Source organism: Anolis carolinensis, chromosome 5, assembly GCF_035594765.1.
Source record: "Anolis carolinensis isolate JA03-04 chromosome 5, rAnoCar3.1.pri, whole genome shotgun sequence".
Classification (NCBI taxonomy): Eukaryota; Metazoa; Chordata; class Lepidosauria; order Squamata; family Dactyloidae; genus Anolis; species Anolis carolinensis.
In genome coordinates, this window is record NC_085845.1 from 10,546,341 (window position 1) to 10,573,926 (window position 27,586).

At 41.7% G+C, this 27,586-nt stretch overlaps 1 long non-coding RNA gene across 1 annotated transcript; it reads right to left on the reverse strand.

The window, feature by feature from the left end:
- Positions 1-708: 708 nt before the first annotated feature.
- Positions 709-27,586, reverse strand: LOC134299505 (uncharacterized). The gene is made up of 3 exons (XR_010006722.1): positions 27,358-27,586; positions 24,682-24,762; positions 709-958 (listed from the first exon to the last, which is right to left on the reverse strand). It is a non-coding gene; the product is annotated as an uncharacterized LOC134299505 (long non-coding RNA).

Below are 27,586 nucleotides of genomic sequence, written 5' to 3' on the forward strand. Positions count from 1 at the left end.
AGCAGAGCATTTGATGAACCAGCCTGGACACAGAATACTATTTGAGAACACAAAAATGCTGGACCATTCTAACAACTATCATGTCAGACTACACAGAGAAGCCATTGAAATCCACAAGCATGTGGACAACTTCAACAGAAAGGAAGAAACCATGAAAATGAACAAAATCTGGCTACCAGTATTACAAAACTCCAAAATCAAAACAGTAGATGGGAACCAACACAATGAGGACTTGACTGAACAAAGGATGCCCCCAGGCAAGGGACAAAACATTTCCAGTGCCAATTAGGGTGATTAACTGAAACATTAATGCTGGCTCCCAGTGACAAAGAACTCTTGCCACACCTTGGACTCTACACAGATATATATTCTTTCCTTTCCTGACTTAGTTTATCCATACCTCACAACCTCTGAGGATGCCTGCCATAGATGTGGGCGAAACGTCAGGAGAGAATGCTTCTGGAACATGGCCACACAGCCCGAAAGACATACAACAACGAAGTGTGTCTAATATGAGGAAATGTGGATGTTGCAACACAGATTCCTTAAAGCGACAGACCAGACGTTAGTAGAAATATAGTTTATTAGTTCACAACCAAAAGAAGCCCAAAAACAAGCTCAAAAGGTTCAGAACACTTAATCTTCAATGTGAAACACAGAATTCCCAGTAAACAACACAAAACCCCAGACCCTGGAAAATAACCCGGATTAAACCGGAGTATAATCCGGTTTAAAAACAAACTTTGTAAAACAACTAAGAAGGCACTCCAATTCCCAGCAGGATGTCACCAGGCAGGAATTGATGACCAGCAGGGGACCAAAGACGTCTGTCGAAGTCACCCAAACACAATGTCAACGTTGTTGAGTCCAATCTGTGTCAGCAATACGAAATCCAGTCCACGTCAGAGAAGGAGTAGCCAGCAATACGAAATCCAGTCCAGGTCAGAGAAGGAGAAGTCTGCAATACAAAATCCAGTCCAGGTCATACACAGAGCCAAAGTGTAGAATGCAGCACGGCAACTAATGCATAAGATCAACACAAAGCAGTCCAGAGAAAACCTTCACAGTTCCAACCCCCACAGCCCTGGATAATCCAAATTAAATTTACGTTCACAGAAGTCTTCCCAAAATACGTCTTCCCAAACAGCTCACACGAACACACGAACACCCAACAACACTTTGCCGACTGCAAAGGTGATCCATTTCCCAAACCCACTTTTATTCACAAATCATCCTCAGAACTAGAATCAGCCAACACCCTGCTAGCAGCTGCAACCTGTTGCCTCAATTCCTCCTCAAGGCTAGAATCAGACAATGCCCTACCAGACTTCCTTTCAGCTGAAGCCCCTTGCCGATCCCTCCACCCAGTCCATCTTTTATCCAAACCCATAATTTCCCAAGACGCAGCTAGATCCCCACTGTGCCAACCCTCAAACATGTCGCTACTTGTGGGTTCTCTAAAGATGTCCTGGATCTCTCACACCTTAGTCCAGTCCATTACCTCATCCTCTGAACTTGTCATCCCATCCTCCTGATTCTCAACCCCATCATCCCCCTCAAAGCCCTCAAATGAGTCATCATCAGTAGGCTCTGTAAGTATTTCCCGGATCCGCTTCCTTTGTTGCTCCTCATCGGAGTCTTGCTCATGAGTAGTCTTTTTTCCTCTTCTAGTGCACCTAGTAGTATCATTACTCAAAGACTCCATCACAACAGTGTAAGTGTTATTTTTGTCCACGAGAACCCCACATGAGAAATGTGAGGGATTGTAGTGGATCTCTCAAACAGAATATCTGATGTACAAGGCAGACACTGAAAGTCTCACTAGCCTACTCCACCCCACACATGTTCTATCTGATAAAGAAATTAAACTTGGTCTCTTTCTTCATAAAAGCAGTTTTACTCAATTTTGTATGGATCAACAGAGTTTCACCTTCTTGAGCAAGGTAAGAAAAGAAAGTGTACTGCATGGTATCAGGAGAGTTGGAGCATCTCACCCAGCATGAGTTCTTATCACAGATGCTTCATGGAGGATAGAGAGAGAGAAGTGTGAAAACAAATGACACCTCAGAGAACCAAGAAAGCTATGCAATGCAAAAAGAGTGTGGGCAAGAAGCAACACACAAACAAGAAATTGCCTAAACTCCGAGAGAGTGATATGCAATTTAACTACCAGTGAGTATGGGCATTGCAAAGTTTGTAAACTCCAACAGTATGGCCCTCTGATCTTGTTCCAAACTGTTGATGACAAATGTTGTTCCTATTGCAACTGAATGATTATAAGACACACAAAGTTAGTTTTATTAACATGAATTATGACAGAAGTTTAAAAAAGACGGACACATTACCAAAAGGTTTGTTCAGATGGTCGTCCTGTTCATGCTACCAGGTTTCATCACTAGCAACCATTGCAGAAAAGTGTAACAGATGGGCATTAGGTAGGAAGCATAACCATCCAGCCTACTCGGCTTTCATTTCCCTCTTTCCTCCTGTTATTGGGTTTTCCTCCTATTTTGTTGTATCATTTTAGATAGCTAGCCTGTAGTGGACATGAGTTACATTTTTGCTTATTGCGAGCAGTAAAGGTCTTTTTGACTGCAGAGTGGGCTATGAGGGCTTCAAAGAAATAAAATGAGTGTGCCAAATTCATTTTGTAGTGAACCATCCTAACAGGCCATCACTCCTGTTTCTCCACCATTTTTTGAGTATTTTGACATATTTGTTCCATCCCTTCAAAACAAAGGAGAGGCTTAAATCAAGTTTTGCACAGGTTGCCTTTCATATGGTTAGAGCTCAACCTCATCACCTTAGTCCACTTACAAGATAAGCCTCATAAAGCACACCTATTTTATCAGTGAACGTCTGCAACCATCGAGTCCTTTGGAAGCACAGCTTTAATGCTGATGAAGACAAATTGCCAGAGGAGAAAAATATATTTCTCCTGCTGTTGTCTGATGAGCTCTTTTTTTCCTTCCTTGAAGGATGTACCTACTGATGCTGCATTTGTTTTAAGATGTCTCATGAAATCAAGGCCTGGGGTGTCCTTGAGGGTCTTTTTCATACTTTTAAATCCTCCAGATTAAAGGTATTTTCAAGATATACTACATGTACTATATGGGTTTGGCACAGAAGCTAATGCAAGTGAGGAAATGTAAGGGTATAATGGCTTTGTAGCTTCCTGCATGTGGAATTGGCAGCTGCTAATTATTATTTCTAAATGTGAGATTCAGTCCAAAGTGAATGTTTAAGTAGACCAAGGAAAAAAGTAATCTGTGTCTTCTCTTATGATCTGAAGGCAGCTTTTCCTGTCATCTGTGCACAGAAAAGGCTCTACAAAATCTTTGCAATGTGGGATGCCTTTTATGATATGAAAACTTGTAACAAAAAGAACAAAAGAACCCACCAAAGGTAGTTGGAGTTCCAGCTGAATCATACAGGTCTAATCTCAGCAGTGTTGTATCGATTCACTCCAAAAGAGCATCCTGACTTATCTTGCCAGAACAATTCATTAACTGATTAAAAATCAAAAGCAAGGGAAGGATCACCACAAAGAATTTGCTAACTGAATGGCTGTTCTGTCCCATAAGAGCATCAGGGGGCACCAATAAGTGCAAATGCCTCTACATCAATTAGGAACGGGGGAAATCTATTCTGCTTTCTCTCACATTTAATTATTTTTAAAACTCTCTCTGTCCAACTATTGAAAAGTAAACCCGTCAGAAATCGTTATTAACTTCTTCTTTTTTAAAAAAGAGAACTGAAACAAAGGTGACCCATCCTGAAAATCAACTGAAGTTACCCTCCATTCAAATGGACATTGCTCTGGTTTGTGAAGGAGAAAAGAGCAGCCAGAAACAACTCCATTGTGGATTGACCCAGCAGTTGGTGAGATGCCTTCCCTGCCATCCACATACCAGCACTGAGGTCTTTGAGGAAGAGAATAGCGGCCAAAATCTGATAGTCTTAATCCCATCCCTCACTGCCATCATTTTGGCTATGTCTTTTAGTATTTACAGTGTAAACCTGAGGGCAGAAAACTTTCAAATTAACACAATCAGAATGAGTAGAGCAAGGAGATGGATTTTTGGAGGCCATTAAGTACATGGGTAAGGGGCCCCTGGTGGCGCAGTGTGTTAAAGCACTGAGCTGCTGAACTTGTGGACCAAAAGGTCCCAGGTTCAAATCCCGGGAGTGGAATAAGCACCCGCTACTAGCCCCAGTTCCTGCCAACCTAGCAGTTCGAAAACATGCAAATGTGAGTAGAACAATAGATACCGCTCTGGCGGGAAGGTAACGGCGCTCCATGCAGTCATGCCGACCACATGACCTTGGAGATGTCTATGGACAACGCCGGCTCTTCGGCTTAGAAATGGAGATGAGCACCAACCCCCAGAGTCAGTCAAGACTGGACTTAACGTCAGGGGAAACCTTTACCTTTTACCTAAGTATATGGGTGGTTAAGATACAAGTTTTTGGAAAAGGAATGAAGGGAGACGTAAAGGTCTGCAGGTTCTTGGGTTGGGGATGGAGTCAGTATAGTGGTGGCCAGCGGGTCCATATCAATGGAGTGGTGATATTTCCAGATTTGAGTTGTTTAAAGGAGCTGTCCAAAGTGCTGAATTCTATAGCTAAAATAGATGTAGAAGTTTCAAAAACTTTGTCAAATTTTCAGACATAACTCCAGAGTCACCTCGTATATCACAATAGAGCAGTTATTAACCAACACTTTTTGGGGTTGTACCTCTGATAGATTGTGATAAGGATAAATCTAATCACAATCTGGGAGCCCGGGTGGCGAAGTGCATTAAAGCACTGAGCTGGAGACCGAAAGGTCCCAGGTTCAAACCCCGGGAGCGGCGGGAGCGGCCGCTGTTAGCTCCAGCTCCTGCCAACCTAGCAGTTCGAAAACATGCCAATGTGAGTAGATCAATAGGTACCGCTCCAGCGGGGAGGTAACGGCGCTCCATGCAGTCATGCCGGCCACATGACCTTTGTCTACGGACATGTCTACGGACAATGCTGGCTATTCGGCTTAGAAATGGAGATGAGCACCAACCCCCAGAGTCAGACATGACTGGACTTAACGTCAGGGGAAACCTTTACCTTTACCTAATCACAATCTATCAGAGGTACAACCAAAAAAAGTCTGATTTAAATCTGATTTAAATTGCATGCCTGATTTTGGAAGACATGCATTAGATTGGCTTCCTCTGATCCCATCTGAGAAGAGTATTTTCACCGTAAAGATTTCTTCCAAATCCCTGCCTCAGACATTCTCATTAGTATGGCTTCAGAGTTTTCCTACTCCTTGCAAATTAAGAAATTCTCTTCCTCTCTCCCCTCTTTTCTTTTCTTTTTTCTCCCTGTGCCTTTCTCTTTCTCTCTCACATGAAAGTGAGATGATTTCAATGGAATGATTAATGTTTTCTGTTATTGGATCTTTTCCTCTTTACATTTTCTTGTAGAAAGTCTGGTGAAAGTTCAAGGCATTGGAAGAGAATAATGAGAAGGACTAAATATGTGTTTCCATTTATGGGATTTATCGGAGTCAACTGAGAACTTGAAAATTGGGGGTGAGGGTTAAGAAAAAGCAACTCCACAACTGCACTCTTCTGTGTTAGATTCTATTGCCAATACCTGGAGGGGAGATAAACTAGAGGCACTAATGGGAAACTGGCTATTGATGAAGTTCAGAGCAAAATTCATTCAGGTATATTGCAATATTGATTATTGTCTTCAGGTTTCTGCAAGCAGGCAAATATCAAGAGGAAAACCAAACGTTTATTGGAAAATGACTTCATCAAAGCAGAAAATAATGTTATTTCATTGTGACAGAATTATATTTATTGTAGGCCTTCATGCAACTGAATACTACTACTACTACTACTACTACTACTAACAACAACAACAACAACAACAACAACAACAACAACAACAACAACAACAATTTATATCAAGCACTCCTTGCCTTCCCCAGCTCTCTAGAGGCTTATGCTAGGGTTGATTCCTTGATGAGACAGATTGTTTAGTTCTATCTCAGTCTATTTACAGGTCTGATTATGGAAGGAGACAGTTTTGGTCACCTTGATGAAAGTTTATAATAGGAACTGAATTGAAGGAGTGTGTCCCTGTTTGTTCTACTGTGCGTTTCACTGGTTTGATACAATAATATATTCTTTTGTACTGCCACACTGGAAGGGACTTGTAAGTATTATCTTACAGTTCTCTATTCTTTCTTGGAGGAGCAATCATAGAAAGTATCAACAGGGAATTCCTGCTCAATTCCTTGGCCATTGGCATGTGAAGTGCTATACCGTAGTTCTGTTTTGTCACTTATAGTATTTATCATATACATGAAAGTGTTGGAAGAGGTTGTCGTCATTATGCTAATGATACTTCTGCTCTGCTATTCTTTTCCATCTCATTCCAAGGGAGACATTTTTCTGCAAAACTGGTGCCTGGCAGATGTAACGGTGTGAATGGGGATAAACAAACTGAAGTTTAATCCAGACAAGACAGAAGACAGATGTGGGAATTATTTATTTATTTATTTATTTACATCATTTATATTCCGCCCTTCTCACCCCGAAGGGGACTCAGGGCGGATCACATTACACATATTAGGCAAACATTCAATGCCTTTTTAACACAGGACAAAGACAAACAAACATAGCTCCGAGCGGGCCTCGAACTTATGACCTCCTGGTCAGTGACTCATTGCTCTCCCGTCTGCGCCACAGCCCCGGAATAGGTGGCTGCTCCCAGGCTGTGGAACTCCTTCCCAAGAGAGATCAGGCCATTACTGCTGGCCTTCCACAAACAAGTCAAGACTTTTTTTCTACAGGCAGGCATTGGGGCCGGGCTGTGGCGCAGGCTGTTGAGCAGCTGCAATAAATCACTCTGACCATGAGGTCATGAGTTCAAGGCCAGCCTGTGGCGGGGTTAGCACCCATCAATTAAAAATAAAAAATAGCCCCTGCTCGTTGCTGACCTAGCAACCCAAAAGATAGTTGCATCTATCAAGTAGGAAATAAGGTACCAATTATTAAAAAAAAAGTGGGGAGGCAAGGTTAACTAATTTATGACCTGGAATGAGGAAGTGCCGTCAGAGTGGATGATGAAGCAGCTGCTCCCCCCTGTGGCCAGAATCGAACATCCCCCTCAGGAGAAGGTTAAATTGCCTCTGCGTCTGTCTGTCTGGGTCTCTGTTTGATGTGTTTATGGGCGTTGAATGTTTGCCCTATGTGTGTATAATGTGATCTGCCCTGAGTCCCCTTCGGGGTGAGAACGGCGGAATATAAATACTATAAATAAATAAATAAATTTGGAGAAAGATAAGGGGCATGTAGCTGGGGAGTTTCTGGGTGGGATTTTGGGTGGGAGATTGGGTGTTTTAAAATGAATTTCAATTGTATTTATTGTGTTTTAATTGTAGTTTTAACTTACCGTACATACTCGAGTATAAGCCGACCCGAATATTAGCCGAGGCACCTAATTTTACCACAAAAAAACTGGGAAAACATTGACTCCAGCATAAGCCGAGGGTGGGAAATTTCAGAAATAAAAATAGATATCAATAAAATTACATTAATTGAGGCATCAGTAGGTTAAATGTTTTTAAATATTTACATAAAGCTCAAATTTAAGATAAGACTGTCCAACTCTGATCAAATCATTATTCTCATCTTCTTCAATGTAGATGTGCTTGTGTATCCTTTTAATAATAATAGAGTAAAATAATACATGTAATAATAATAATAATAAATACAGGAAAATAATACATGTAATAATCAATAGAGTAAAAAATAAATGCAATAATAATAATAATAATAATAATAATAAAAGATCAAAGTGAAATAATAAATGTAATAATAATAATAATAATAATAATAATGGAAAATAAATGTAATAGTAGCAACAATAATAGAGAAAAATAATAAATGTAACAATACCAATAATAATAGAGAATAATTATAAATGTACCATATATTCTCGAGTATAAGCTGACCCAAATATAAGCCAACCAGGACCCTCACCCGAGTATAAGCTGAGGGGGGCTTTTTCAGTCTTAAAAAGAGGGCTGAAAAACTAGGCTTCTACTCAAGTATATACAGTAATACACACAATGCTGTTCAATTGTTTTTAATTTTTGTATTTGCTTGTATTTTAACTGTACTTTTAACTCCACAGACACAACACTGTTTATTTTTTTAAAAAAATTTGTATTTGCTTTGTTTTAAATTGATCAAAGTGTGTGACTGTTAGCTGCCTTGTGTCTCCTCGGGGATTAAAGTGTGGTATAAACAAAGTAAGGTAATAGCACTATGTAAAAAAAAATTAAGAAAAAAATCTGTTCCTGGTTTGAAAGTGTTATTTTTTGTTTAACTATGTGGTATTTACTTTGAAAGTATAGAAAGTAAGAAACTTTGTTTTTGTGGCTGCCACAAAACTATGTTGAATTAGTTGAGACTCTATCAGATATTCATTGAAAAATTATAGCAAAATGTGCTGCAGAATGTCCCACAAAAATGAATTTTTTGCAGTTTAATAAATGTTTCCCATGTCTGTATGATAGATTGAATTAGGAAATGACATTTATAACCCAGGAACAAAAACTATGTCGTATATTGTAATAATAACAAAAAAAAAATCCAGGTTGCTAGATGTGATTACATTTCTCCCTGAAATGCAAGCTTGGAATTTGGGGTTCAGCCTTACACCTGCAGGCCCAGGTTTCAGCAATGACCAAAAGTGCTTTGTGCAGTTAAAATAATAATAATAAAACTTTATTTATACCCCGCCACCATCTCCCCAACGGGGACTTGGGGCGGCTTACATGGGGCCATGCCCAAAACAATACAATGTAAACAGCATATAAAAGAACAGCACAACACAATACAATAAGCAATACAGTAAATAATATCCATTACAAAATAAAACAAGGAGACAATAAAAACAAGGGCAGACCACATGAACATTAAGTTAAAACTCGGGGTGAGAAAGACATAAAAATAAAAACCACAGCAAACAGGGTCATAAGGGAGTGGGGTATTCTGGAGGATAGATATTAGGGGGAGCAACGGAAAAGAAATATAAAATGGTTACTCTCCAAAAGCACAGCGAAAGAGCCATGTTTTCAAGTCTTTCTTGAAGGCTGCTAGTGTGGGGGCTTGCCTAATCTCCGCGGGCAGAGAATTCCACAATCGGAGGGCCACAGCAGAAAAGGCCCTCTCCCTTGTTCCCACAAGGCGGGTCTGGGATATCGGGAGTGGGGACAGGAGAGCTTCCCCTGATGAACGAAGGGATCGTGTAGGCTTGTGATAGGAGATACGGTCACGAAGGTAGGTGGGTCCCAAACCATTTAGGGCTTTATATGTGATGGTATACACCTTGAATTGGGACCGGAAAATAAAAGGCAGCCAGTGGAGCTCCTTGAACAGGGGAGTAGATCTCTCCCTGTAACTCGCCCCCGTAATTAACCTGGCAGCCGAGCGCTGGACCAATTTTAGTTTCCGGGCCGTCTTCAAGGGAAGCCCCACATAGAGCGCATTACAGTAGTCCAGTCTAGAGGTAACTAAGGCATGCACCACCATGGTCAAGTCAGACTTCACGAGGTATGGTCGCAGTTGGCGCACAAGCTTGAGTTGTGGGAAGGCCCTCCTGGCCACCGCCGACACCTGCGCCTCAAGCGTCAGCGCTGAGTCCAGGAGGACCCCCAAACTGCGGACCTGTGATTTCAGGGGGAGTGCGACCCCATCAAGCACAGGTTGCCACCCAATACCCCGATCCGACACGCGACTGACCAGGAGGGCCTCTGTCTTGTCAGGATTGATCCTCAGCTTGTTCCTCCTCATCCAGTCCGCCACAGCGGCCAGGCACTGGTTCAGCATCCGAGGGGCTTCCTTGGAGTCAGATGGGAATGAGTAGTGGATTTGCGTGTCATCTGCGTAGAGATGGTAACGCCCTCCAAAACTCCGGATGACCTCTCCCAGCGGTTTCATGTAGATGTTGAATAGCATGGGGGATAGAATAGACCCTTGCAGGACCCCACAGGTCAATGGCCAGGGGTCCGAGCAGGTGTCCCCCAGCTTCACCATCTGGGAACGACCCTCCAGGAAGGACCGGAGCCACAGCAAAATCGTGCCACCGAGCCCCATCCCAGAGAGCCTCCCCAGAAGGATACCATGGACGATGGTATCGAAAGCCGCTGAGATGTCCAAGAGAACCAGCAGGGTCACACTCCCCCTGTCCAGCTCCCTGCGGAGGTCATCCACCAAGGCGACCAAAGCCGTCTCAGTACTTGTGATGACTCATGGGCCTTGTAGTCCTGTTCCTAGTACTATTGTGGCAGATGAAGAAGAAAACATGGGATTTTCGCCGGTTCAGCCAGAGCCGGAGTCTCCTCACCTGCAGGATGTTGACGTTTGCCCTCAAGAATTCAGCCAAACAGGCCTTGGGCAGAACTCCCCCCCGTTTTCCCGGAGGGACAATTATAATAGAGATAGAGGAGCGAGGGAGGCTAATCGCAGGAGCCTGAGAATCGCTGCCAAACAAATGGCTGATTAGGTCTGCTTCCCTTGGGAAATTCTAAGGAGTCATGCATCTGGACAGAGTTGGGTTTCGTTTCTCGTTCTCTAGGGAAAGAGTTCTGTTGGCGGGAAAACGAGACCCAATATAGGTGTTTGTCGCAAGGGAAACTTTGCGGAGTCAATTGATCAGCTTGAGGAGAAAGATCGTGTGTGGACTTCGTAATCCCCGTTCCCTGCTTCCCGGATCAAGTTTCAAGTCTAGCCTTGTCTCATGTTTTGCCACGGACTTTGTTCATGCTTCATGTTTGCCTCGTTTCAAGCCTTGGATCAAGTCAAGAATTAAGTTTAATTCCAGCCCTGTTGTCAAGCTTCATTGGACTTTAAAGACTCTGTTATTTCCCCACACTATTGCTTGGCAAAGTGTGTGTTTCGGTCAAGTGGATTAAAACTTTGAACTCTAATATCTTATATTGGACAATAAATTTCTGGACTATATTTGACCTTATCTTAAAGGTCTACTTCTGAACTTTATTCTTCACTTGTTTTTATTGATTTTATATATTTCTTTAATAAAGATATTAGATAGTTTCTGGCCTCTGTGCAAGGTTATTGGTGCTCTGCAGCCTGGATCCTGACAGTACTGTGCCCAGGCCTGAAGCCAGACTGCGAGCGGTCCAGAAAATCAGTGTCATCGAGGAACTCCTGGAGCTGCGCGGCAACCACCCGCTCCAGAACCTTGCCCAAAAATGGGAGGTTGGAAATTGGTCTGTAGTTGTTACATACAGATGGGTCTAAAGAGGTCTTTTTTAGTAATGGTTTTACTACCGCCTGCTTAAAGTAGGATGGAACTGACCCCTGACCCAAGGAGGCATTTATAATAGCCACAAACCAATCCAACAACCCATCTTTGGCCAGCTTAACCAGCCAAGAAGGACAAGGACCCAGAGCACAAGTGGTCGCCCTCACAGACCCAAGAATCCCCTCCACGTCATCAGGAAGAACAAGCTGGAAAGAATCCCACAAGATCGGACAGACAGGTACCTCGGTTACCTCCGCTGGAACTACAGTTAAGCTGGAGTCCAACTCACGGCGTATCTGAGCAACTTTGCCTGCAAAATGGTGTGCGAAATCGCTGCACCGAGTTGCGAAGTCATCAGGAAGCCCCTGGGTCTCGGGAGGCCGCAGGAGCTCCCCAACAACTCGGAACAACTCTGATGGCCTGTTGGCTGCAGACGCTATGCGGGCAGTCGTGAAAGTACAGCATCAACTGTACCAGTTCCTGGAGAAGTTGAATCTGGCAGCAATAACACATGTATTAGGAATATATTCATAACCTGTTAGGATTATAATACCAATATGGTTAGATATTGGTGCAGAGTAGCAAAAACGCAGAAGACTAGGGGTTTATGTGAGCAGATGTGAGAAAAAGCAAAATAGCCAGCCTCCCTTTCCCTTTAAAGAGTCATGCACATAAAATAAGCATCAGAGACATCAAAATTAAAATAGTAAAAATATGTTTACTCTCTTAATGTCTGTTAAAGTCTGTTTGTCTTTACCATTACTGCTTACTGTAAAACTTATATATAGTTTTACCAAAGTCTCTGGGTGTCTCTTCATTCTGCGTTCCACTGATTCCATCAAACTACTGCTGCACTGCAAATTACTCTGACATACTCACAATCTTGTATGATGATGGTCATACAGGTAAAAACATCTTAGTTCCAAAAAGAATACAGTTCAGGATACTACATCTCTCTTAACAAAGAGTAACATCAGCATGGCATGGCAGGATCAAGAAACAGGAAGAGCATGAAGAGCCAAAAAGGGGCCAAAGAGAGCGAAGAGAGCCAAAGAGAAAGAACAAAAAAAGTCTCTCCTTTTATGCCCCAAATTCTAAAGGCATATGTCACTTCCTGTAAGTCTCCAGGAAGTATACTCCCATTTCCCACATCACATGCAAAATCCCAAAATGGTGCCATCAACTCTGAATGCAGCTTTGGCTTCAGGTTACTAAGCAACAAAACAAGCTAAATACCTAAACCATCCCATATTGAAAATGCATGCATGATTGCTTAGATAACCCAACAACATGCATTGGTTGCATTCCGTTTAGATTACTGTAATGTACTTTATGTGGGGTTGCCTTTAGAAAGTACTCAGAAATCTTAGTTGGTCCAAAGGGCTGCAGTCAGTTCAGTCTATCACCTTTCCAATCCATCCTTCCAGGGCAACTTGTCTCTGTGGGACCCACACTTCATCTTGAAGGAAAGAGTGACTTGAAGCTTACAGTCTTTTCTTCCTGTCACCACTTTCTCTACCTTTTCATTCTTCTTCCCTGCCACTAAGAATAACATATTTTCCATTTGGGATTGCTGATCATGGAGCTTTTGACCTCACTAGGGCTGTAACTTAACCATCTCTTTCATTTTATTTCAAAACTAGCTGTGCCCGGCCACGCGTTGCTGTGGCAAAGTATGGTGGTATGGGAAATAAAGTATTGAGGAATTGGTGGTAGTTAAGGTAAAGGGTAAAGGTTTTCCCCTGACATTAAGTCCATTATAAATGGGTTATATAGCTGTGTGGAAGGGCTTTGAGTCTACACTGCCATATAATCCAGTTAAAATCAGATAATCTGTACTTTATAGGCAGTGTGGAAGAGGCCTAAGTGAGGCCTAACTCTGCCTGTCCCCTGGGCTGAGTGGGTTGCTAGGAGACCAAGTGGGTGGAGATTAGCCTTCTAACTGGCAGCAATTGGATAAAAAACAATTATTCATCTCCCTCTAATTAGGACTTTATTTTTCTTTTCTTTTTGTTGTATGAACGTAGAGGCATGGATGAGGGATTGTGCTGCCAAGTTTAGTGTTTCTGGGATTTGTAGTTTTGTTGTTTTGTCCTAGGCTGAAATTTCATTACCCTTTTTTATATAGAGATGTATCCAATCACATTCATATAATAAACTATGTGAGATTTGCAGAAAGGTTTTGCATTACAGAAAAAACATCAGGACAGTCTGAAGGCCTAAAACCAACTCCCTGAAATGAAATAAATTCCACAGGAAAAGAAAGAAATGGGGACTTGAACCGCATTCTGAGGTCAGCAACATCAAAAGGTATTTTCCTAGCAGCTTGGAAATCCTCATTAGAGCCAAGCCATTGCTCTTCCAGAGCATCCTGCTTCCCAGATGAGCTTTGGATTTAGAGGAAGTGGAGAAGCAATTGCCCTCACAAGTCCCAGTTGGACCAGTAAGGTTCAGAGCTTTTAAAATGTGCAGCCAGACATGAAATGTGCAGTTTCAGGGGGAAGGCACCGCAGTTCTAGAAGAACAGTGGTGCAGTCAATACATCCAAGTCATGAACAAATGGCACTATTTTAACTGCTATAAGAAGTAGCAATATGAAGCACATAGTCTAATCTCCAAGTGTGATTAAGTACATAGATTTGTATCCTCCCATGATAAATACAGGAGAACCATGTGGATGTCAAGCGTACATTTATTAGAAAGTAATCACCCATGTATCCAAACTGAAGAGGAGAAAATATAAAACGAATCCCTGAGTTATCTAGTTGAATTCCTTCAGGATTACCAGAAACAAGGTAAGGAAACAGCATGAAAGGTCTCAATATCTTCACCTGTTTAAATGGCTACTACTATCTTTTCTCTGAGATACCGTCAAACTGCTATTTGATTTTTTTTTTTAAAAGACGAGTCAGTTCTAGAACACATGCTATGTCTATACCAGCGGTTCTCCAAGTGTGCTCCGTGGAGCCCTTGGCACTCAGCAAAGCATACTGAGGGGCTCCGTGGCTTTATTTATTTATTTATTTACAATATTCATATCCCGCCCTTCTCACCCCAAAGGGGACTCAGGGCAGATCACATTGAACATATAAGGCAAACATTCAATGCCATATAACATAGAACACAGACAGACACAGAGGCAATTTAAACCTTCTCCAGCTTCCAGCTTCCTGAGGGTATGCTTGATTCTGGCCACAGGAGGAGGAGCTGCTTCATCATCCACTGCGATGGCACTTCCTCATTCCAACGGTGGCTGGATGATTTTTATGGTGTCGTAAATTAGCCTCCCCACATATAAGTGGTACCTACTTGATAGATGCAACTATCTTTCGGGTTGCTTAGGTCAACAACAAGCAGGGGCTATATTTTATTTTAATTATTGGGTGCTCACCCTGACACGAGCTGACCTCAAACTCATGACCTCTTGGTCAGAGTGATTTATTGCAGCTGGCTGCTAACCAGCCTGTGCCACCGCGTGGCCCCCCTCCCCCTCTAAGCTTTCCCTTCTCTTTCCTGCTCCTCCCCCTCTCTCCCTCCCCCCCCCCCAAAGCCCCTTTCTCATTTCAGGGAGCTCAGATCCTTTTTTCCTCACTTTCCTTGCTTCCAAAACCCCAATTCCCTTCTACCACTCAGGGGTGCTTTGATTGTGATTTTCCTGAATGGTGGAAGGAATTTAACTGGGTGGCCCCTGGGATTGCTCCTATTACAATTATTATTCTTATTACAAAGATTGTGTGATCATCTGTTGGGAGTTCTTTGATTGAGCTTTTTCTGCCTGGCAGAAGGGGGTTAGGCTGGATGGTCCCTGGAGTCTTCTGCTGAAGTTTATGTTTGTTAAAAAAATGTTTTTCATTTTAAATATTGTATTGTTCATTCATTCATTCATTCATTTTTTTGCACTACAAATGAGATATGTGCACAGTGTGCATATGAATTTGTTCATTTTTTTTTCAGTTTGTTCATTGAAAAGGACAGATTCCTGCGCACATATCTCGTTTGTAGTGAGCAAAAAAAGGAAAGAAAGAAGAATACAATATTTAAAATGAAGAACAATTTTAACCAATATATACTTAACAGTATTTCAGCAGAAGACCCCAGGGTCCATCCAGTCCAACCCCCTGCTGCCATGCAGGAAAAGCACAGCGAACGCACCCCCAACAGATGGCCATCTAGCCTTTGTAATAATAATGCGATTTTCCTGCTTCTTGGCAGGGGTTGGACTGGATGGCCCGTGAGGTCTCTTCCAACTCTATGATTCTATAATAATAATGATAATAATAGTAATAGGAGAACCCCAGGTCAGGGTTGTCATAAGACAAAGTTGACTTGAAGGCAGTGGCACATAGTAATAGTATATCTCCCAACAATTGTGCAATTTGCATACAGCCAGCCTTCCTCTCTTTGGAGAAATATGTGCTTTGGTTTGCGTCAAACAGGAGGAAAAAGAGCCACATATGTTCCCAGAAATCCCTCGATTACACACATTTCTACCCTGTCCCTGTAGTTTTGAGATTAGCGCTCACAGACGGATGCATTAATTTTCATAACTAATCATTTCATTCATTTGCTTTGGCTTAGGGATATTAGAAAAACCCAGAATAAAAGCATTTAGCAAGGGATTTTTTAAAAACAAAAAAACAACACATGGATCAAAACATATCCTTCTCTAATGTCCCAGCAAATGAGACCAGAGAGAAATTTCTTCCTATTCTGTAGTTAGAAAGTTCAATCAAAACATAAATAGAAGGAGAAAGAAAGAGGGGATTGAGGAGAAATTCATTTGTGAAAGAAAGAGAGAGTTTAATTTGGCAGTTGAAAAAAATGGGAAGAAAGTACAAATTCCAGCTTTAGAGCATATGATAATACTGATATTTAGGAAAACTAAGTTTTTGGAGGTAGCATTGTTTAGTGATTCAAGCATTGGATGACAATTCTGAGAGTGAGATTTCATATCCCAGGTCAGTCATGAAACCCACTGGGTAACCTTGAGCAAGGGACACTCTCTTGGCCTCATGGTAAGGCAATGGCTTTTTGAACAAATCTTGCTCAAACCTGTAATAAATTTGCCTTAGGGCCACAATAGGTCAGAAATTATTAGAAGGCACATGACAACAGCTACTACTCTTTTGACTGAAGTTTTAAATATTTCATATGCACAATGTTATCTGGGATATGTGTGGCCAAGTAACATCACGATATGGTTACGATAACAAAAGTTGCCAATGAGAACGATCACACAAGTTTGTAGAAGCTACAACAACTTGTTTTTGCCTGAGTTTATGGGAAAGGGTAAGATTCTGTGCTTTCTCATGAAGTTTCTCATTAGCAGATGTGGGATCAGATAAATGAAAGTCTCTTCTTTTTCAGAAAAGAACATAGATCACTAAAGGATATCAGAATATGAGCCTGAGAACCAGGAGATTGGATTAAATCCCCTGCCTAACTTACTGAGCAGAGTAGTTGTGGAGATGGATGCTCCTCTCCACCCACCTTTTTGGCTGAGCTTCCTCTGGTGGTTTTAGTGCACTTGTGTGTGTGGGGGGGGGGGAAGGGGGGGAATCCAGCCAATCATCAGCTTGCTCTGATTGGCTGGGTTAGGTGAACTTCACTCAGGTCCATATACTCAGTAGAAATTTAAGTACATCTGCCCTGCCAGCTTCGGGGTTTTTTTTGGGGGGGGGGGGTTTGGTTGCCTTGGAGCTCTCCCCACCCTCTTACCCCAGTTTGCTATGTTTTTTGTTGCTGTTCGTTCAACCTTTGTCACAACCTGAAGGTGGTTGCCATGGGACCTGGATCAGGTACTGACTTGTTCTTCCTCAGGCATTGAGGGCATCCAAGTGGACAGTGAGGTGTGTGTTGGTGCAGCAGCCCAGAATAGCGTTGGATGGGAATTTGAACGGTGCTCCTTCTCAACTGTTGCCTGGTCCAGCAGGCTGAACCATATGGATCTGTCCAGGCTCCTCCTTTGGTATGGTTGGACAATGTCCTGTTTTGTCTTTCAAGAACAGCCTTAAGACACTGTGGTAAGTAAATGAAAAGTGTTTTACTTCAGCAAAACATAAAGTACAGTACACTCAGTGAAATAATGCAAAAGAAAGCCAGGAAATCTTACTTCAGACAAACAAACAGGCATAAATCCAGATGCAAACTTGGAGCAGGCACACAGAAAGTGAAGGCATTAGAGTCAGTTTGTTACCAGCAAGAGCTGGCTACACCTGCTTCTGCGTTTATAGCCCTGGGTCCCCACACAGCTGCTAGGGCAGTTCCTAATTACTCAGCTGCATTTCTGGAAGCTAATCTAGCTAAACTACGTCTCCGCTCTGTTTTCTTTCGCCTCTCTTGGAATGAGGGTACTAGCAAAGTCACCTCCTCAGACTCCAACTCATCCTCAGATTCATGACCACTTTCCTGCTCCCCTTCCTCTTCTGAAGAAGAGGAATATCTAACAGACAAGCACCTGGGCTTCCTGATTCTGTGATCTAAGACCCAAGAATTGGCTGCCGATCCTGTTTTTGCTGTTATCAATAAACCAAGTTATGGCCATTGTCATCCCAAAAACGTCTTCTGTACCTGTATATTTTTTGGAGTTTGGCCTGGGATGCTTGCCCTGTATGCACAAGTAAAGAAATGGAGAAAGTGGATGAATGTCAGATTCACTTAGCTACCTTCAGCTACCCTGAAAATGAAGTTGGTGATTCCTTTATCATCTTAGTTACTAAGACAGAGAGTGTCAACATGAAGTTAAAAGTAGCATATCATTCCATTAAAAAATAAAAGCACAAGGGGATTAAGGTATTATTACAGATGGTATTATTTCTCTTCTATTCTTTTAATGTCTTTCTAATCAGATCAAAAGCTACCCTACCAAAGGAAAATTGAATCTGAAGGAGGCGCTGGGAATGAGTTTCTCTTCAATGTATGCTATACCATTCAGTTACTCAGACATGTAGGGATTCTTTACAATTCCTTGTTCACATATTGTTTACAATTCCTCCATTCATATTAGAAACAATAGCATACAGTTTATTAAAATATAGGAGAAAAGTAAGCCCTGTATTTTTCAAAGTGCAATGAAAAATTGCATTACCAAGAAGTGCACACAGGAGAGAGCACTTTATATCAAGCACTGGAAAGTGGGGATAGGATAGGAAGACAATGTGGGTGTCCAGTGACTTCCATGTCAGGAGGGGGTAAGGTTGGAAGGGGTTTGATGGGCTATCATGCCCAACACTCTGAGCAATGAAGGATCTGCTGCTAAAGCGCCCCAAGCAAGTAGCTGTCCAGACTCTTTTTGAAAGCACCAAGAGAAAGAAACCCCACCACCTCTTTAGGCAGTTGGTTCCATCACTGAATTGTTCTCACTGTCAACAAATTCCTTTTAATGTTCAGTCAAAATTGACTCTCCTATAATTTGAAACTATTAGATTTAATACTATATCTGAGGCAATAGAAGACTAAATTGTAGGCTTGAGCAAATTTTTCGTTATTTCGTTAAATTCGTTAAAAATTCGTTTCGTAAGCAATTTTGAATTAATATTGAACCATTTGCTCACTGCCCTTACAAATATTACGAATTTGAATAATAAAAGTACCTTTTTTCGTTTGTTTCTGATGTCTTCGGATGAAGCTGTAGAGGAGAAGCCATGTTGGCATGCCTCTCAGTCAATCAGAGCGGAAGAGGGAGGGAGGGAGAGGCATGGGACATCGATCTGCTAGCATTTTTTAAAAAATGTTGCTTCAAAAATCCCCAAAAATCAGTGGATGGGTCAAACATTATGAAACTTGATAGGCAAAGAGTACTTAATTTTTGCTTCCATTCTGGCAAATTTCATCATAATAGCTTTCAAAATGCAGGAGAACGAAGCCTCTGAATATTGACCATTAATGAAGCAATTCGCCATAACGAGAGAAAAAACTCCATTTCCCAGAAGCCTTAGCAAGCCAATCAAAGTGGAAGGAAGAAGGACAGGGAGGCGTGGCTATCGATCTGCTAACATTTTAAAAAAATGTTGCTTCAGAAATCCCCAAAAATCAGTGGATGGGTCAAACATTATGAAACTTGATAGGCAAAGAGTACTTAATTTTTGCTTCCATTCTGGCAAATTTCATCATAATAGCTTTCAAAATGCAGGAGAACGAAGCCTCTGAATATTGACCATTAATGAAGCAATTCGCCATAACGAGAGAAAAAACTCCATTTCCCAGAAGCCTTAGCAAGCCAATCAAAGTGGAAGGAAGAAGGACAGGGAGGCGTGGCTATCGATCTGCTAACATTTTAAAAAAATGTTGCTTCAGAAATCCCCAAAAATCAGTGGATGGGTCAAACATTATGAAACTTGATAGGCAAAGAGTACTTAATTTTTGCTTCCATTCTGGCAAATTTCATCATAATAGCTTTCAAAATGCAGGAGAACGAAGCCTCTGAATATTGACCATTAATGAAGCAATTCGCCATAACGAGAGAAAAACTCCATTTCCCAGAAGCCTTAGCAAGCCAATCAAAGTGGAAGGAAGAAGGACAGGGAGGCGTGGTTATCGATCTGCTAACATTTTAAAAAAATGTTGCTTCAGAAATCCCCAAAAATCAGTGGATGGGTCAAACATTATGAAACTTGATAGGCAAAGAGTACTTAATTTTTGCTTCCATTCTGGCAAATTTCATCATAATAGCTTTCAAAATGCAGGAGAAGGAAGCCTCTGAATATTGACCATTTATAAAAGCATTGGGCTGAAGCAAACGTTTCTCCAATAGTATTATGCCCGCTTTAAAACTACAATTCCCAGGTGTTCCAGGCCCTCTCTCCTCTTAACATTCTCCACCCCCTTTTGTCCTCGCTTAGAATCAGAGAGTCATTGAACAGTAGAGTTGGAAGAGACCTCTTGGGCCATCCAGTCCAACCCTATTCTGCCAAGAAGCAGGAAATCGCATTCAAAGCACCCCCAACAGATGGCCATCCAGCCTCTGCTTAAAAGCCTCCAAAGAAGGAGCCTCCACCACAGTCCGGGGCAGAGAGTTCCACAGGTGAACAGCTCACAGTGAGGAAGTTCTTCCTAATGTTCAGGTGAAATCTCCTTTCCTGTAGTTTAAAGCCATTGTTCAGTGTCCTAGTCTGCAGGGCAGCAGAAAACAAGCTTGCTCCCTCCTCTCTATGACTTCCCCTCACATATTATACATCATGTCTCCTCTCAGCCTTCTTTTCTGCAGGCTAAACATGCCCAGTTCTTCAAGCCACTCCTCATAGGGCTTGTTCTCCAGACCCTAGATCATTTTAGTTGCCCTCCTCTGACCATCTTGACCAAACTTTCATACAGTATGTGAATTCTTGGAAGGTATGAGAAGTTTAGAGAGAAGGAGGGAGGAAGAGGTTTGAATTTTGGACTCCAATTGTGTCATGATTCCCCACTCTGCCACCCACTTGGGCAAGTCACACACTCTCAGCCCAGAAAAGCCAATGGAACAGGAAATAGCACTTTCAAACCAGGAACTAATTTCCTTATTCAGAGGCTGATAGCCATCTGTCAGGAATGATTTGATGGTGTACTACGATTTCTGTTCCTGGGTGATAAATGTCATTTCCTAATTGGTTCTGTCATAGAAACATGGCAAAATCTATGACACTGCCTGAACTTTGTGCAAGCGACATGGATGGAACATATTATGGTTTGGTCCACCAATTTAACAAAGTTTCAGCCACAAAAACAAAGTTTCTGAAGTAGAACAATGACTTTCACAGTAAAGACAACCCAATGAAACAGGAAATAAGACTTTCAAACCAGGAACAGATTTCTGCAATTATTAAAAAATGGTTTATTATAAAAGCTATGAAAATTTGCCAAAGATCAGAGGATAAGGGAAACGTTCCACATTTTGGTGAGCTATCAGTGTTAAATGTGTTCTACCACTGTACCAAGTTTGAAGAAGATCACTCAAAAAATGAGGGCGGGAGAGCCCCCTAAGTCCCCCCCCCGGGGCTGTTTTGGGGCGACCGCGCATGCGCGTCCGCCATTAACGAATTAATTTCGAAAATAACGAATTTTCGTTAATTTCGAAAAATTTTGGGGGCCAAATTCGTTATTAGCAACAAAAACGAAAAACTGCCCCCTCTAGTTTTGAAACGAGTTTAGAATCAAATTTTTCATGGATCGATCAAGCCTACTAAATTGCCCTCCTCCCCAGTTTCTAACATCATTTTAATGTGTCCTTGTGGTACAGTGGGTCCTTGGTATTCACTAGAGTTTAGTTCCAGGACCCCCTGTGGATATATCAAAATCTGTTGATGCTCAGGTCCCATTATATATAATGGCATATTTTAATGACGATCCTCATATAGAATGGCAAAATCAAGGTTTCCTTTTTGGAATTTTTTATTTTTATTTTCTTTTTGGAATATATTTAAACCAAAGATGACGGAATCCATGGATGCAGAATATGTGGATATGAAGAGGAAAATTCATTGAAAAAGAGCAATTATGCCATCCCTTCATCCTCTCTTCACCAAGCTGAACATGTCCTACCCTTTCAAATTCTTCTCATAAGATGGAGATGGGATAGTTCTCCTACATGTCTTTTCTGTTTTACAGATTTTATTCCTTAAATAGTAAAATGAATCCTGTTCAATTCACTTTTGTTTCTTTATTTCTTCTTCTGGATGCAACAAAAATAATGGTTGTAGTGAGCATCTGCCTTTCCCAGTGGAATCCCATAGTACTCCCTGTAATTATAATCTATTCAACCCTAGTGACTTCAGTAACAATTAACCCCAATCTGAAGAGATCTGTGAAGTGAAGGTTGAAATATTTGGCATGTGTGATCAATGCAAAAAATGTTTCAATACTTATTAAAAATTAGAGGGTGGGGAAAATAATTTCTAAAATGTTAATTAAATTGGATGGGGTCTGTATTGTAATTATAATGAGCTAACTACTTTTTTGTTACTTTTTGTTAAATAACTGTGCCAATGGGGAATTTTCAGGGGCTGCTAACTCCCTCATTGTTAGAGCTATTGGCATGAAATTTGTTAAAATTATAGAACACATTTACCATCAATTTTCAGAATGTTTCACTCAGTCATAGATTTTTTTGGGAATTTTCAAAGTTTTTACAAACAACATGCTTTTTAAAAGAAACTACAAGAGCTGTCTCCTTGAATTTTCGATACAATGGCATAAGATAACAGGGGATAATTCTTGCCAAGTTTCAGAAATATTCATACATCTATTGATTTTGGGGAATTTTAATTTTTTTTTTGACAAAAACGTTTTTTAAAGTACACAACTGCTATCTCATTGAATGTCTTTAACAAATAGAACTTCAGTTTAAGGATTTCTTCCCAATCCAGCACAGATTTTCTTATTAGTATTGAAGCATCATTTATTCCTCTTTGCAGACTGGCTGGCTTGCCAGCTGTTGCTACGTATGAAGGGAAAATAGTTCTCCTCTATCCTCATTGGGACTTTCTGATGCTGAGCAGAATTTCTGGAAATGTATTTTGGGAAGGGTCTTTTGAACTCTTTGCCATAGGGCTCCACACCTTCCCAAACTACATTTTCCAGAATTCTGTGCTCTCCCAGTCTCTTTCCCAGCTCACTCAGCATGTCCTAACCTTCTGCTTTCCTTCTCTCATGGTATGATGCAGCCACATTCTTCTTAATTTAAAGAAGAATGGCAGCCTTTTTGGCTTTGCCTTGCTTGTGCTGAAAATGAAAACTGTCTTCCAAGCATTACAGAATTCAAATAAAAGTATTGGATTAGTTTTGATCCTTAAGTTTTTGCATGCCCCCATGTGTTTCTTAATATCTGTTTGTATAAACAAAACTTACAAATTACATGCCACTTAAAATTTTAAAAATGAAGATTTGCACACCCCTAAAAATATGTATTGGTATTGTATAGTGTTTTGATAATTATTTTGTGTTATGTTATTTGGTATTGCTTCTAACCTTGAGCTACAGGAAGAAATGAGTAAGAAATCTTCCCCTTCCCCTTCCCCTTCCCCTTCCCCTTCCCCTTCCCCTTCCCCTTCCCATCCCCATCCCCATCCCCATCCCCATCCCCATCTCCATCTCCATCTCCATCTCCATCCCCATCCCCATCCCCATCCCCATCCCCATCCCCATCCCCATCCCCATCTCCATCTCCATCTCCATCCACATCCTCATCCTCATCCTCATCCTCATCCTCATCCTCATCCTCATCCTCATCCTCATCCTCATCCTCCTCCTCATCCTCATCCTCATCTTCATCTTCATCCTCATCCTCATCCTCATCCTCATCCTCATCCCCATCCCCATCCCCATCCCCATCCCCATCCCCATCCCCATCCCCATCCCCATCCCCATCCCCATCCCCATCCATCCCCATCCCCATCCCCATCCCCATCCCCATCCCCATCCCCATCCTCATCCTCATCCTCATCCTCATCCTCATCCTCATCCTCATCCCCATCCCCATCCCCATCCCCATCCCCATCCCCATCCCCATCCCCATCCCCATCCCCATCCCCATCCCCATCCCCATCCTCATCCTCATCCTCATCCCCATCCCCATCCCCATCCCCATCCCCATCCCCATCCCCATCCCCATCCCCATCCCCATCCCCATCCCCATCTCCATCTCCATCTCCATCTCCATCTCCATCTCCATCACATCTCCATCTTCTGGACTTATCCTCCAAAAGGTCACCAAGCAAAAGGTGCAAGATGGCATAGGTTTTGAATGAGGATGACTTGTGCAAGCTAGGATAAGCTCCAGTAGTTTGTTTGGTTTTTTCTGAGCCTAATTGAAAGGGCAAGACTCAATCCTGCTAAGTTATGAAGTAGAAATTACTATTGCATGATGAACAGAGTTTGTGGCAATTGAATTAAGCTCAGGATAGATAGAAAAAAGTGGGAGGAAAAGAAAAACCTGGGGTATTTAAGAAACAGCTGAAAAGGGGGAGTCATTTGGAATGTCCCTACCACACCAGGACAGTTGGAGGATATGGAAATGCAGCTGTTGTAAAAGAGATCTGGTGCAGGGAAGTTTAATGTAGTTTATGCTACAGCCTGATGTTATTCAGATGTGCTTTAACCTGATGCTACCAAGATGCACAGGGCATTGAAAGCAGCCTCACCTTCTTCCTGTCTGGCTGCAAGTGGTGTTCCCATGCTCAAGATTAAATTGGCAGGGCATAGGGCAGTATTATTTGCATTTCTTTATTTACCATGTGAACACTGACCAAGGACTTACATAAGTAAACAAAAATGACCTTTTCTCTAAGCATAGTCACCCTGAGCAATTGTGCCTTTCTAGAACAGTTGTTCCCTCCATCATAAACAGGTCAGCATCCTAGGTAGGCAAATGCCAAACACACTCACCTCAAATGTGGAGAACTTCCACAATACTCTTTTGCTAATGCATTTTCCAGGTGTTCACACAAGTTTTTCTTCTATCTGAAGCTGTCATGAGGAAAAAAATATTCAAGGAAAATGTTAAAAGAAAAGGTTAAAGGGAAAGAAACATTTGTTGGTTTTAATTATAATTATCATTTGAACACAGGTGATCCAGCCCATGAATTGTCATTGAGCTTCTCAATCCTTGCCTTTTGTCTGATACTGTTTCTCTAGCAATTTAATAAAGAGGTTTCGCTTTATCTCCCTATTTCCCCTCTACAGTGTATAGTTATGGCCACATTCCTGATAAACCCAAGGCATCTCTTGGGAAGAGAAAGCATGTGTGTGAAATATGGACAAAGGAAAAATTGAAGAAATGGAAACGCTATCTAGTACCCACTTCCTGACCTAGATTTCTAAATCTTCTTTCTTCCTTTCTTCCTCTGTGTGGTGAAATCTTAATATAGAATGCTCTTGCCTAATCCCCCAGAAGGGTTGTAATTTGTAACTGAATTGAAGAGACAACAATATTATTTTACAACAAAACAATGTACCATTAAAATAATCATATTCACAAACATATACAGAGCAGATATTGCCGAATTAGGCAGATAAAAATTCAATTTGATGAAATTAAATATACCCATTGGATGAGGGATCGTTTCCCCTCCCCCAAGTTTTTTTTTCTTTTCTTGTGCCTTCTTCTGGAAAAAAATCTACTAGATTTCTCAAGACTGGAGACAAATATGCAGTAAGTAATTAACTTAACAGTGCTCCATGCAGTCATGCCGGCCACATGACCTTGGAGGTGTCTACGGACAACTCCGACTCTTCGGCTTAGAAATGGAAATGAGCACCAACCCACAGAGTCAGACACGACTGGACTTAATGTCAGGGGGAAAACATTACCTTTATCTTTAATTAACCAATGGACTCCTGTGCTGGAAGATGTGTTGGCTGCTATTTTGATTTACAAACAGAGATATATTTATTGAGGAAAGAACTAAAACCTGATATTGACCATTATATTTCATTGGAATTTCCTGGTTTAGTGGCAGAATAAATCAAACAAAGAAGATCCATGCAAATTTGTTTAATTGATATGGTCTGCATTTCTTTATAACAGTGGGCCCTTGGTATCCACTGGTGTTTGGTGCAAGGACACTTGTTCATATCAAAATCTTTGGATGCTCAAATCCTATTAGAGGCAGCATAGTAGTAAAATGTATTTATTATTATTTACGATATTTATATTCTGCCCTTCTCACCCCGAAGGGGACTCAGGGCAGATCACAGGACATACATATGCGGCAAACATTCAATGCCAGTTTTATACACAGATAAGACAGGAGCCCAGGTGACGAAGTGTGTTAAAGCACTGAGCTGCTGAACATGCAGAACAAAAGGTTCAAATCCCAGGAGTGGAGTGAGCGCCCGCTGTTGCTCCAGCTCCTGCCAACCTAGCAGTTCGAAACATGCCAATGTGAGTAGATCAATAGGTACCGCTCCGGCGGGAAGGTAACGGTGCTCCATGCAGTCATGCTGGCCACATGACCTTGGAGGTGTCTACGGACAACGCCGGCTCTTCGGCCTAGAAATGGAAATGAGCACCAACCCTCATAGTCAGACATGACTGGACTTAATGTCAGGGGAAACTATTACCTTTACTTTTTTAAAGACAGACAATTGAACATAGAGGTATATAGGCTTTTCGCATCTTCGGCTTCTTGGAGGCTTGTGCTCAGTTCCAGCCACGGGGGGGGGGGGGGGGGGGGGGAGCTGTCGCTCCATCTCCCTGCTGAAAGCTTTGTTCATAGCTTCCTGCTTTTTTATTGAATCGGAGGCATTTATTTATGGATACCTTAATACCTCCCCATTTTTAAGCAGTCCCTATTTATCTACTCACATTTTGCTTTCAAACCACTAGGTAGACAGAAGCTGGGCTAAAAGTCAGGAGCCCGACCTGGGCTTTGAACTGTCAACTTCTCGACTGACAAGATTTATTGCAGCTGGTGGTTTAACCTGCTGTGCTAAAGCCCAGCCCTAAAGTTTCCATTATATAAAGTGGCAAAATTTGCTTTTCTGTATTTTTTTGCAAGGGAGGGACACACCTCCAAACTTTGGGTGAGTGGATACAGATCTGTGGATACAGAGGGCCAACTGAATTTTAATATGTTTATTAAACATATTAAATAATAGACCCAGTGCTGCCCTTTCCCAGTTTTTGTCATTTTCTTTCTGTGTTCAGTATCCCTCCACACTCTACTTTCTATCTCCCACTGATTGTTCATTAAGGTAATGTGTTTAGCACCGGCCAATTAAATCCAAGGCTGGACACTGCTATAATTCTTGCCCATCCATACAAATTGCATTGGTAGATTCCAGAGAAGGAGACCTCGTAAATCATCCACCAGGACTATCCTTCTGAGTGTTTTTTTTCTTGGCACCTGAACATAAATCCTGTGCCTTAGCAGTTAAAATTCAAGCTCTAGTCTTCCAGGGATTCTGTTTAGTTTCACTTGAACAAGATAAATAAAATAACAAATGCTTAGCAAAGGTTTCTGCTCAGTGCTTACCTTGAGATGGTGGGGTGGGAGGGGTGAGAAGAGAGGATGAAATGCAAAAAAAGATAGCACAAGGAGCTGGTAGAGTTTCCCTTACCTTCCAAACAGAGCATTCTGATCCAACTGTTAGTATGATTTAGGAATACAGAGCTAAAAGCAAGTACAATTTTACCCTGTCACTCTCCAGGACAATGGGAGGTCTGGTAAGATTAACTCCCTTCCTTCTAGGGAGATAAGATGTCAAGGAAGACATTCAACTGTCTCCCTCCATCATCCGTTGAAGGTACAGACTCAGGCCGAGCATCCCTTCTCCAGAAAATACTGCC